The 11,483-nt window shown below is 35.5% G+C and overlaps 1 non-coding gene across 1 annotated transcript; it reads left to right on the forward strand.

Annotated features, from left to right (window-relative positions):
* Nucleotides 1-3,262: 3,262 nt before the first annotated feature.
* Nucleotides 3,263-3,370, forward strand: LOC112781319 (small nucleolar RNA R71). Its single transcript, XR_003192103.1, has one exon. It is a non-coding gene; the product is annotated as a small nucleolar RNA R71 (small nucleolar RNA).
* The last annotated feature ends 8,113 nt before the right edge of the window (nt 3,371-11,483 follow it).

Here is an 11,483-nt window from a genome sequence, read left to right on the forward strand (position 1 = left end):
TTTGGTTTAAAGGGTTATTGGCTTTTTGCTCTTACCTTTTGGTTTAAAGAGCTTTTGGCTTTTTCTGCTTGCTTTCTCTTTCTCTTTCTATTTTTTTTGCCATTTTTCTTTTCTCTCTTTTTTTTCGCAAGCTTCTGTATTCACTGCTTTTTCTTGCTTCAAGAATCAATTTTATGATTTTTCAGATTATCAATAACATTTCTCCTTTTCATAATTTTTTCAAGAGCCAACATATTTAACATTCATAAACAACAATTTCAAAAGACATATGCACTGTTCAAGCATTCATTCAGAAAACAAAAAGTATTGTCACCACATCAAAATAATTAAACTAGTTTCAAGGATGAATTTGAAATCATGTACTTCTTGTTCTTTTGTGATTAAAACATTTTTCATTTAAGAAAGGTGATGGATTCATAGGACATTCATAGCTTTAAGACATAAACACTTAAATACTAATGATCAGGTAATAAGACACAAACATAAACATAAAGCATAGTAAACGAAAAACAGAAAAATAATAGCAAGGAGATTAAGGAACGGGTCCACCTTAGTGATGGTGGCTAGTTCTTCCTCTTGAAGATCCTATGGAGTGCTTGAGCTCCTCTATGTCTCTTTCTTGTCTTTGTTGCTCCTTCCTCATAGCTCTTGTTGAGGTCCATGATCTCTTGTTTGCTCAATCCTTTTCTTAGTGATGAGCTTTTGTGATGAATCTCTCCATCTCCCATGACTCAGAGGTGGAAGCTTTTGCCTTTCCTTTCCTCTTTCTAGAGGTTTCTCTGGCCTTAGGTGTCATAAATGGTTATGGAAAAACAAAAAGCAACGCTTTTACCACACTAAACTTAGAAGGTTTGCTCGTCCTCGAGCAAAAGAAGAGAAGAGGGAGTAGAAGAAGAAGAAAATAGACGAGATGGAGAGGTATGAGTGGTTCGGCCAAGGGGAGTTGTAGGGGGTTATGATGTGTGAAAAGAAAGGAGTGATGGTTTGAATTTGAGTGGGTGGGTGTAGGTGGGTTGTATGATGGTTTTGGAGGAGTAATGGAGGTGATTGGTTGAGGTGATTTTGGGGAAGAGTGTTATAAAAGGGTGTGAAGAGGAGAGAAGAAGAGGTGGGGTAAGTGGGGATCCTGTGGGGTCCACAGATCCAGAGGGGTCAAGGACTTAGCATCCCTGCTCCTATTAGGCGTGAAAAATGCCCTTTGTATGCAATACTGTTTCTGGCGTTTAACGCCAGGTTGATGCTTGTTTCTGGCGTTAAACGCCAGCTTGGTGCTTGTTTCTGGCGTTAAACGCCAGCTTGATGCTTCTTTCTGGCATTAAACACCAGTTTGATACTTCTTATTGGCGTTTAAACGCCAGCAAGTTCTTCCTCCAGGGTGAGCTATTTTTAATGCTATTTTTCATTATGTTTTTGATTTTTCAGTTGTTTTTGTGACTTCTCATTATCATCAACCTAAAGAAAACATAAAATAGCAATGGAAAATAAATAGATATAATTAGATAACATTGGGTTGCCTCCCAACAAGTGCTTCTTTAATGTCAATAGCTTGACAGTGAGCTCTCTTGGAGCCTCACAGATGTTCAGAGCATTGTTGGGACCTCCCAACACCAAACTTCGAGTTTGAATGTGGGGGTTCAACACCAAACTTAGAGTTTGGTTGTGGCCTCCCAACACCAAACTTAGAGTTTGACTGTGGGGGCTTTGGTTGACTCTGCAGTGAGAGAATCTTTTCATGCTTCCTCTCCATGGTTACAGAAGGAGATCCTTGAGTTTTAAACACAAGGTTGTCCTCATTTAGTTGAAGGACCAACTCTCCTCTGTCCACATCAATCACAGCTTTTGCTGTGGCTAGGAAGGGTCTTCCAAGGATGATGAATTCATCCTCATCCTTCCTAGTGTCTAAGATTATGAAATCAGCAGGGATGTAAAGTCCTTCAACCTTTACTAACACGTCCTCTACTAGTCCATAAGCCTATTTTCTTGAGTTGTCTGCCATCTCTAATGAGATTCTTGCAGCTTGTACCTCAAAGATTCCCAGTTTCTCCATTACAGAGAGTGGCATTAAGTTTATGCCTGACCCCAGGTCACACAGAGCCTTCTCAAAGGTCATGGTGCCTATGGTATAGGGAATTAGGAATTTACCAGGATCCTGTTTCTTCTGAGGTAGAGTTTGCTGACCCAAGGCATTTAGTTCCTTGATGAGAAATGGAGGTTCATCCTCCCAAGTCTCATTACCAAATAATTTGGCATTCAGCTTCATGATTGCTCCTAAATACTAGGCAACTTGCCCTTGAACAATATCTTCATCTTCTTCGGAAGATGAATAGTCATCAGAGCTCATGAATGGTAAAAGGAGGTTCAATGGAATCTTTATGGTCTCTAGATGAGCCTTAGATTCCTTTGGTTCCTCAAAGAAAAACTCCTTATTGGTCAGTGAATGTCCCAGGAGGTCTTCCTCACTAGGATTCACGTCCTCCTCCTCCTCTATGGGTTCGGCCACACCAAGTAAGGTAATGGCCTTGCACTCTCTTTTTGGATTCTCTTCTGTATTGCTTGGGAGAGTACTAGGAGGAGTTTCAGTGTCCCTGTTACTCAGCTGGCCCACTTGTGCCTCCAAATTTCTAATGGAGGACCTTGTTTCATTCATGAAACTTAGAGTGGCCTTAGATAGATCAGAGACTATGTTTGCTAAGCTAGATGGATTTTGCTCAGAATTCTCTGTCTGTTGCTGAGTGGATGATGGAAAAGGCTTACTATTGCTAAACCTGTTTCTTCCACCATTATTAAAGCCTTGTTGAGGCTTTTGTTGATCCTTCCATGAGAAATTTGGATGATTTCTCTATGAGGGATTATAGGTGTTTCCATAGGGTTCACCCATGTAATTCACCTCTACTATTGCAGGGTTCTCAGGATCATAAGCTTCTTCTTCAGAAGATGCTTCTTTAGTACTGTTGGATGCAGCTTGCAATCCATTCAGACTCTGAGAAATCATATTGACTTGCTGAGTCAATATTTTATTCTGAGCCAATATGGCATTCAGTGTATCAATTTCAAGAACTCCCTTCTTCTGAGGCGTCCCATTACTCACAGAATTACTTTCAGAAGTGTACATGAACTGGTTATTTACAACCATGTCAATGAGTTCCTGAGCTTCTGTAGGTGTTTTCTTTAGGTGAATGGATCCACCTGCAGAATGGTCCAATGACATCTTTGATAATTCAGATAGACCATCATAGAATATATCTAGAATGGTCCATTCTGAAAGCATGTCAGAAGGACACTTTTTGGTCAGTTGCTTGTATCTCTCCCAAGCTTCATAGAGGGATTTACCTTCTTTCTGTTTGAAGGTTTGAACATCCACTCTAAGCTTGCTAAGCTTTTGAGGAGGAAAGAACTTGGCTAAGAAATCTGTGACCAGCTTATCCCAAGAGTTCAGGCTATCTTTAGGTTGAGAGTCCAACCATATTCTAGCTCTGTCTCTTACAGCAAACGGGAAAAGCATAAGCCTGTTGACCTCGCGATCAACCCCATTAGTTTTAACAGTATCACAGATCTGCAAGAATTCAGTTAAGAACTGAAAAGGATCTTCTGATGGAAGTCCATGAAACTTTGTTTTCTGTTGCATCAGAGAAACTAATTGAGGCTTTAGCTCAAAATTGTTTGCTCCAATGGCAGGGATTGAGATGCTTCTTCCATGTAAATTGGAATTTGGTGCAGTAAAGTCACCAAGCATCTTCCTTGCATTGTTATTATTTTTGGCCATGTTTCCTTCCTTTTCGAAAATTTCTGTCAGTATTTCTCCAGAGAGTTGTGCTTTAGCTTCCCTTAGCTTCCTCTTCAGAGTCCTTTCAGGTTCAGGATCAGCTTCAATAAGAATGTTCTTATCCTTGTTCCTGCTCATATGAAAAAGAAGGGAACAAAAAATAATAGGATCCTCTTTGCCACAGTAGAGAGGTTCCTTTATGTGAGTAGAAGAGAAGAAAAAGAATTTGAACACAGAAAGAGGGAGAGGGTTCGAATTTTTAAGAAGAAGAGAAGTGTTAGTAATTAAATAAATAATTAAAAGGAGATGAGAGATGGAGGAATTCGAAAATATAAAATAAAAAATATTTTTGTTTTTAATTTAAAATTAAAGTTAAAATTCAAAAATTAAGAAGAAAAATAAAATTTAATCAAATTAAAATTTAAAACAAATAGTTAATTAAAAAGTAATTTTGAAAAAGAGGGGAGGGGTTTTCGAAAATAAGAGAGAGAAAATTAGTTAGGTAGTTTTAAAAAGATAAGAATCAAACAAAAAATAGGATTAATTTGAAAAAGATTTGAAAATCAATTTGAAAAGATAAGAGGTTAGAAAAGGAGTTAGAAAAGATTTTGAAATTGATTTTGAAAAAGATGTGATTGAAATTTATTTTGAAAAAGATTTGAAAAGGAAATAAGAAAGATTTTATTTTGAAAATTAAAGTTGATTACTTGACTAACAAGAAACAAAAAGATATGATTTTAAACTTTAAAGATTGAACCTTTCTTAATAGGCAAGTAACAAACTTAAAATTTTTGAATAAATCATATTAATTGTAGCATTAATTTCGAAAATTTGAAATAGAAATAAGAAAAAGATTTTGAAAATTTCGAAATTATGAAAGAAAAATGAAAAAGATTTGATTTTTGAAAAAGTTTTGAAAAGATAGGATTTTTAAATTGAAAATTTGATTTGACTCATGAGAAACACTAGATTTTAAAAATTTTTGAAAAAGTCAACTCAAATTTTCGAATTTGATGAGAAGAAAAAGGAAAAGATAATTTTTTTAATTTTTGAATTTTTAATGAAGAAAGAGAAAAACAACAAAAAGACCCAAAACATGAAAATTATGAATCAAAACACACAATGCATGCAAGAACACTTTGAATGTCAAGATGAACACCAAGAACACTTTGAATGTCAAGATGAACATCAAGAACTTATTTTTGAAGATTTTTAAGAAAATAAAAACATGCAAGACACCAAACTTAGAAATTTTCAGACTTTAGATACTAATAATTCAAAAATGCATATGAGAAACAAAGAAAAGATGCAAGTCATGAAGATGCAAAGATCAAACAAAGGAGATCATCAAGAACAACTTGAAGATCATGAAGAACATATGATGAATTTTCGAAAATTATTGAAAATTATAAAAGCATGCAATTGACACCAAACTTAAAAATTGACACTAGACTCAAACAAGAAACACAAAATTATTTTTGGTTTTATGATTTTATTAAATTTTTTTTGGGTTTTTCGAAAATTAATTGGAAAAAGAAAAATAAGGATTTCAAAATTTCTAATGAGAATTCCAGGAATCATGCAGTGTTAGTCTAAAACTCCGGTCCAGGAATTAGACATGGCTTACTAGCCAGCCATGCTTTCATTGAAAGCTCCGGTCCAAAACACTAGACATGGCCAATGGCCAGCCAAGCTTCAGCAGATACAAATCAGGCATGCAACTGAAGAAGACAAAGAAGCTCTTCTCTTAAGGATAAGTGAAACCTCGGTCCAAAAGATTAGACATGGCTTAACAGCCAGCCAGGATTCAACATATCTCTTGAAACTCTAGAATTCATTCTTAAAAATTCTGAAGCCATAGAATAATTTATTTTTTTGAAAATATTTTTTTTCAAAAATAAAAATAATAAAAAATAAAAAATAAAAAGATTAAAATTAAAATAAAATTACCTAATCTGAGTAACAAGATGAACCATCAGTTGTCCAAACTCGAACAATCCCCGGCAACGGCGCCAAAAACTTGGTGCACGAAATCGTGATCGTTCATTCCTTGATAACGGCGCCAAAAGCTTCATGCGCACATTCATAAATTTAGTTCTTTGTCACAACTTCGCACAACTAACCAGCAAGTGCACTGGGTCGTCCAAGTAATAAATCTTACGTGAGTAAGGGTCGATCCCACGGAGATCGTCGGCTTGAAGCAAGCTATGGTCACCTTGTACATCTCAGTCAGGCGGATTCAATTGGTTATAGAGATTTGATAATTAAAAGATAAATAAAATATAAAATAAAGATAGAGATACTTATGTAATTCATTGGTGAGAATTTCAGATAAGCGTATGGAGATGTTTAGTTCCTTCTGGTATCTCTACTTTCCTACTGCTTTCATCCAATCCTTCATACTCCTTTCTATGGCAAGCTGTATGTTGGGCATCACCGTTGTCAATGGCTACATCCCGTCCTCTCAGTGAAAATGGTCCAAATGCGCTGTCACTGCATGGCTAATCATCTGTCGGTTCTCGATCATGCTGGAATAGGATCCAGTAATCCTTTTGCGTCTGTCACTACGCCCAGCACTCGCGAGTTTGAAGCTCGTCACAGCCATCCCTTCCCAGATCCTACTCGGAATATCACAGACAAGGTTTAGACTTTTCGGATCTCAAGAATGGCCGCCAATAGTTCTAGCTTATACCACGAAGACTCTAATATCTTGGACTTGGTCCCCTGTATTAGATACCTAAGAGATACTCATTCTATCTCGTCTTCATGTAGAACGAAAGTGGTTGTCAGGCACGCGTTCATAAGTGAAAATGGTGATGAGCGTCACATAATCATCACATTCATCATGTTCTTGGGTGCGAATGAATATCTTAGAATAGGAATAAGCTTGAATTGAATAGAAAAACAATAGTACTTTGCATTAATTCATGAGGAACAGAAGAGCTCCACACCTTAATCTATGGTGTGTAGAAACTTTACCGTTGAAAATACATAAGTGAAAATAGGGTAGACATGGCCGAGTGGCCAGCCTCCCATGGAGGTCTCAAAATGTAAAAGTTACATAATGTGTTCCAGAGATGTGAAATAAATCACTAAAAGTAGTTTTTATACTAAACTAGTAACTAGGGTTTACAGAAATGAGTAAATGATGCAGAAATCCACTTCCGGGCCCACTTGGTGTGTGCTTGGGCTGAGCATTGAAGCTTTCATGTGTAGAGGTCTTCCTTGGAGTTGAACGGCAGTTTGTAACATGTTTCTGGCGTTTAACTCTGCTTTGCAACCTGTTTCTGGCGTTTGACTCCAGAATAGGGCAGAGAGCTGGCGTTGAACGCCAGTTTGCGTCATCTAAACTCGAGAAAAGTATGGACTATTATATATTTCTGGAAAGCCCTGGATGTCTACTTTCCAACGCAATTGAAAGCACGCCATTTGGACTCCTGTAGCTCCAGAAAATCTACTTCGAGTGCAGGGATGTCAGAATCCAACAGCATCTGCAGTCCTTCTTCAGCCTCTGAATCTGATTTTTGCTCAAGTCTCTCAATTTCAGCCAGAAATTATCTGAAATCACAGAAAAACACACAAACTCATAGTAAAGTCCATAAATGTGATTTTTATTTAAAAAATAATAAAAATATATACTAAAAACAATGCCAAAAAGCGTATAAATTATCCTATCATCAATGAATCTAGGCATACATGAATTTCTAACCCAATCGCTTACTTATAACTCAAGAAAGTGCATAAAACCTATTAAAAACAAAGAGAAAGGCTAGTGAAACTAGCCTAAGATGCCCTGGCATCAATATATAGAGAGCAACTTAGGGTATTTTTCCCTTTGGGATAAAATGCAAGGGGTGCTTTTGGTATTTTGGAAAAATTAATGTTTTTTCAGCTAGCTACTCCAACCAAATGATAAGAATATTCATTTTTTACCTAGAATATTCTGTTATCTTAAACGTTATTCTCACGGCTAGGACTTAATTGAAAAAAAAATTAACATATAGGAACGCAATTGAAAAGAAAAAAAGTATAGGGACCTAATTAAAAATTCGGTGGACTTGCAGAGTAATTAAACCTTTTTATTTTATAATATTTTACTAATTTAATTAAAAATATAGGATTATATATATAATCATATTACTAAATATTAGGTTTTACAAAAAAAATATTAGAATATTATATATATTAAAAAAAGTGAGGCGTATAAGGCTACGCTTATATAAATTAACTATAAGTATACAATGTAACTATGTTTCTAAGGTGATGCAGTAACAAAGATAAATGTAACATATTCTTTGGAATTCTGGTAAATATGAGTGATGAAAAGCGTAGTTTTTGGTTCTCAAGCACATCACTTGAAAAGTGCACCCTATTCTAAATACCAAAAGCGTAGCTGCTTTTGATATAGAAAAGCGTAGCCTTTGAAAATAAACAACGGTCGAATAGGTATTTTTCACTAAAGCATCTCCAAATCCAAAAAGGCATAGCCTTTGCCAAAAACATAATTTTTTTTTATTTTTAGTTATACTTTTTAAGAGTAGCTAAATGAGAGATTTTCTTGTAATAGATATTGAATATCAACAGAACATTCAATCAGGATAATGGATTAGATAAAAGATAAACAATTAACTTAAAGGCATATAAAGACTCAAAAGAATCATACACAAAGTGATAAAAAAAATTTGTGTAGATTTTCTCACTATAAATATAATATATAATATGGTATAATGATATTATTTGACATGTGTAATCAATTTTATTTAATGGAATACGATTTTTTATTGATGTTAAGACTTAGTAAAAATAATTTTATAAATTAACTGAATAAACAAAAGAAACACTTGTTAAAAGTCATAATTAAATCCTTAAAAAATAGGTGGTCAAGTAAACAATTATTTTTTTTCTCTGTCTCAATTTAAATCTCAACTAAATAATAAACAATAACGACTTTATCTATGTCAAAGGAAAAATAAGGAAACAAAATTGTACCTTAGTCACTTTCTTATTTTATTTTATATTCTTATTGTAAGAACCGGCATAACCGTTTTAATAAAATAATAATTTTTAAGTGTTCGGATTAGATTCAAAATTTAGAAGTTTTAATTTAAAAATTTAAAAGTGAAATTTGATTTCATTGAATTTTTCTGAGTTGAAAAATGTATCTTTTGCGAAAGATTTTTGTAAAAATGTGTACCAGTACTTAAGCCGGCAGTACCGACTTTAGACTGTCTGGTACTGTGTTTTGAAAGAAATAAGATTTTGAAAATTGAATTTATTATTTTGAAAGGTTTTGGCCCAAAGTGGGCCAAACAGACCAAAAATACTAACGGGTTGGACCGAGCCCAAACCGGACCCAAGGCCCAACATATATAAGACCAACTAATGAGCTTTCAGCTCATTTTTCACCACAAAGAGAGAGGGAAACGCGGTTTGAGAGAGGAGGGAGAAGAAAGGGGGTCACACTATTCATTGTCACCTTTCGGGAGCCATAACTTGAGCTACGAAACTCTGATTGATGAGCCATTTACAGCCACACGAAGCTCTTGTCGAGTTCTTCGTTTCTATTTAGGTTTTGCTAGTAAGATTTTGAAACTCAAGCTCCAGTTTTCTGCCCTAGAGTTCTACATTTTTGGGTTTGATTTTTGAGTAGATTTTGTGATTTTGCTTGTTTAGGTGATCTCTAGTAGCGGGTAATTGTTAGACTTTGCCCCAATCACCATTGGATAAGGTAAGAAACCTCTATATCCTTGTGGTTTAGTGTAGTGTGAGCTTTAGTTGTTAATGCATGGTTATGTTGTATGTATGAAGCTTGTTTTTGGAGTTGGTTGTGGCTTTTGGTTTGGCTTTGGTGGTTTGGAGCTTAGTAGAAGTTGTTGGAATCAAGTTTGGTGGTTGAACATATTGGAAATCGATCAAGGTATGGTTTCGATTTTCTTTATGTAATATGTAATATTTCTGGACACTTAGGTTAGTTGACCTTAAGATAGGTTAGAATGATGTAATGGTATGATTAATTATATATAAATGCTATGCTTGATGATAGTTTGGATGGAGGTTGAATGAGTTTGAATGTGATGACATATATGTTGTTAAATGATGATTATTGATGAGTTATGTTGGTGGGTGTTGAGGTTTGAAAATGGATGTTGATAGTAAATGAGTGAGGAGGTTTAATGAATTGAATGGATTTGTGAGAATTGTGAATAATGATTATGAGTATTGATGATGATGAATTGATGATAATGTGTCTGTTTGGATGGAAGTTTGCAAAGATGTGACATTAATGATTGATGGGAATGGTGAGTGGTAATATTGATGTTAATAAGGTTAATGGAAATTGGGAAATGTGAATTTGGTTGGATTTAGAATTGTTGAATGGTTTAGAAGGTTATGTGATTGAGAAAATGGTTAAAGTAGTGTTGGGTATGAATTTTAGGTTGTTTTAGTATGGTTGAAATGTGATTGAGTTGGTTTTGAATTGAGTGTTGGTTAAAATTGAGGTTTAGAGGTTTTTAGTAAAAATAGATTTTTGGTGAACTTTGACAGATCATATCTTGAGATATGATTTTTGAAAGTGAATGATTTTTATATAAAATTAAAGATAATTTAAAGAGTTTTAAAATGGTATAGATTTTGTAGAAATCAGAATTTTGTAGAGAAAGATATGATCGTTGGAAGTTTGGGTCAGAAATCTAAATTCTGTGAAGTTGCAGAATTTGTGATTTCTGATTTGTGTGCACACGCACGCTACTGTGTGCGTGCTCTAATTAGTGGCAATTTTTGACTTGGGCGTACGCACAGACCTGTGCGTACGCACACCCTGTGTGCTTTTGAAAACGTGCGCATGCAAACCCGGGGAGGTGCTTACTGTTGGGAGCGCTAGAACACTCTGTGCATACACTCACTCCCCTGCAAAATTTGCAAGCTATGCGTACGCACAACCTCGTGCGCATGCACACGCTGGGATTGGAAATCTGTTCAGGGCAATCACACGTATCCGTGCATGTGTTAAAATGAAAAATTTTACCTTTTATGCGTACGCACACTTCTATGCGTACGCACACTTCTTGAAAATTCTTCTGTGCGTGCGTACGCACAACCCTATGCATACACACACTGTCCTGTTTTTCAATAAAAATCTTATTTTTAACCGTTTTACCTTTCCAGCAAGCTTGCAAACTTCCATAATACTTGTTTAAAACCTTTTTTCAAATTTCAGGATCTTGAATCAAGGGAGAAATAATAAAGGAATAAAAAGGGTATTTTAGTTATGAGTTTAGAGTCAGTGACCTAGGTTTGGAAGGTTTGTGTAATTTTTCTAATTTGAGTGGTGAGAGTTGAATTGTGAAGTATATGGTTGAAGAGATTTTTGAGAAGTTGGAAACTAGTGATGGTTATGATGAGTTGAGGGCTTGGAAATGAATGAGAAAATTATTGGATTATCTGGAAGTATGCGGAGCCTATATATCCGGCGTGGCAGATTTTTCTGCTGTATGAGTAGTTGTTGTTGAGAGTGTGCAGGGCCTATATCCCTGGCGTGGTAGATTTCTCTGCTGCATGAGTGTGTGGGGCTTATATCCCTGGCATGGCAGATTTTTCTGCTGCATGAGTAGTTATGGTTGTTTCCTTCTCTGCTGCATGAAGTGTGCGGGGCACTATATCTCTGGTATAACAGATTTACTGCTGCATGAGTGTGCAGGGCACTATATCTCTGCCATGG

This window comes from Arachis hypogaea, chromosome 19 (genome assembly GCF_003086295.3).
Source record: "Arachis hypogaea cultivar Tifrunner chromosome 19, arahy.Tifrunner.gnm2.J5K5, whole genome shotgun sequence".
Lineage (NCBI taxonomy): Eukaryota > Viridiplantae > Streptophyta > Magnoliopsida > Fabales > Fabaceae > Arachis > Arachis hypogaea.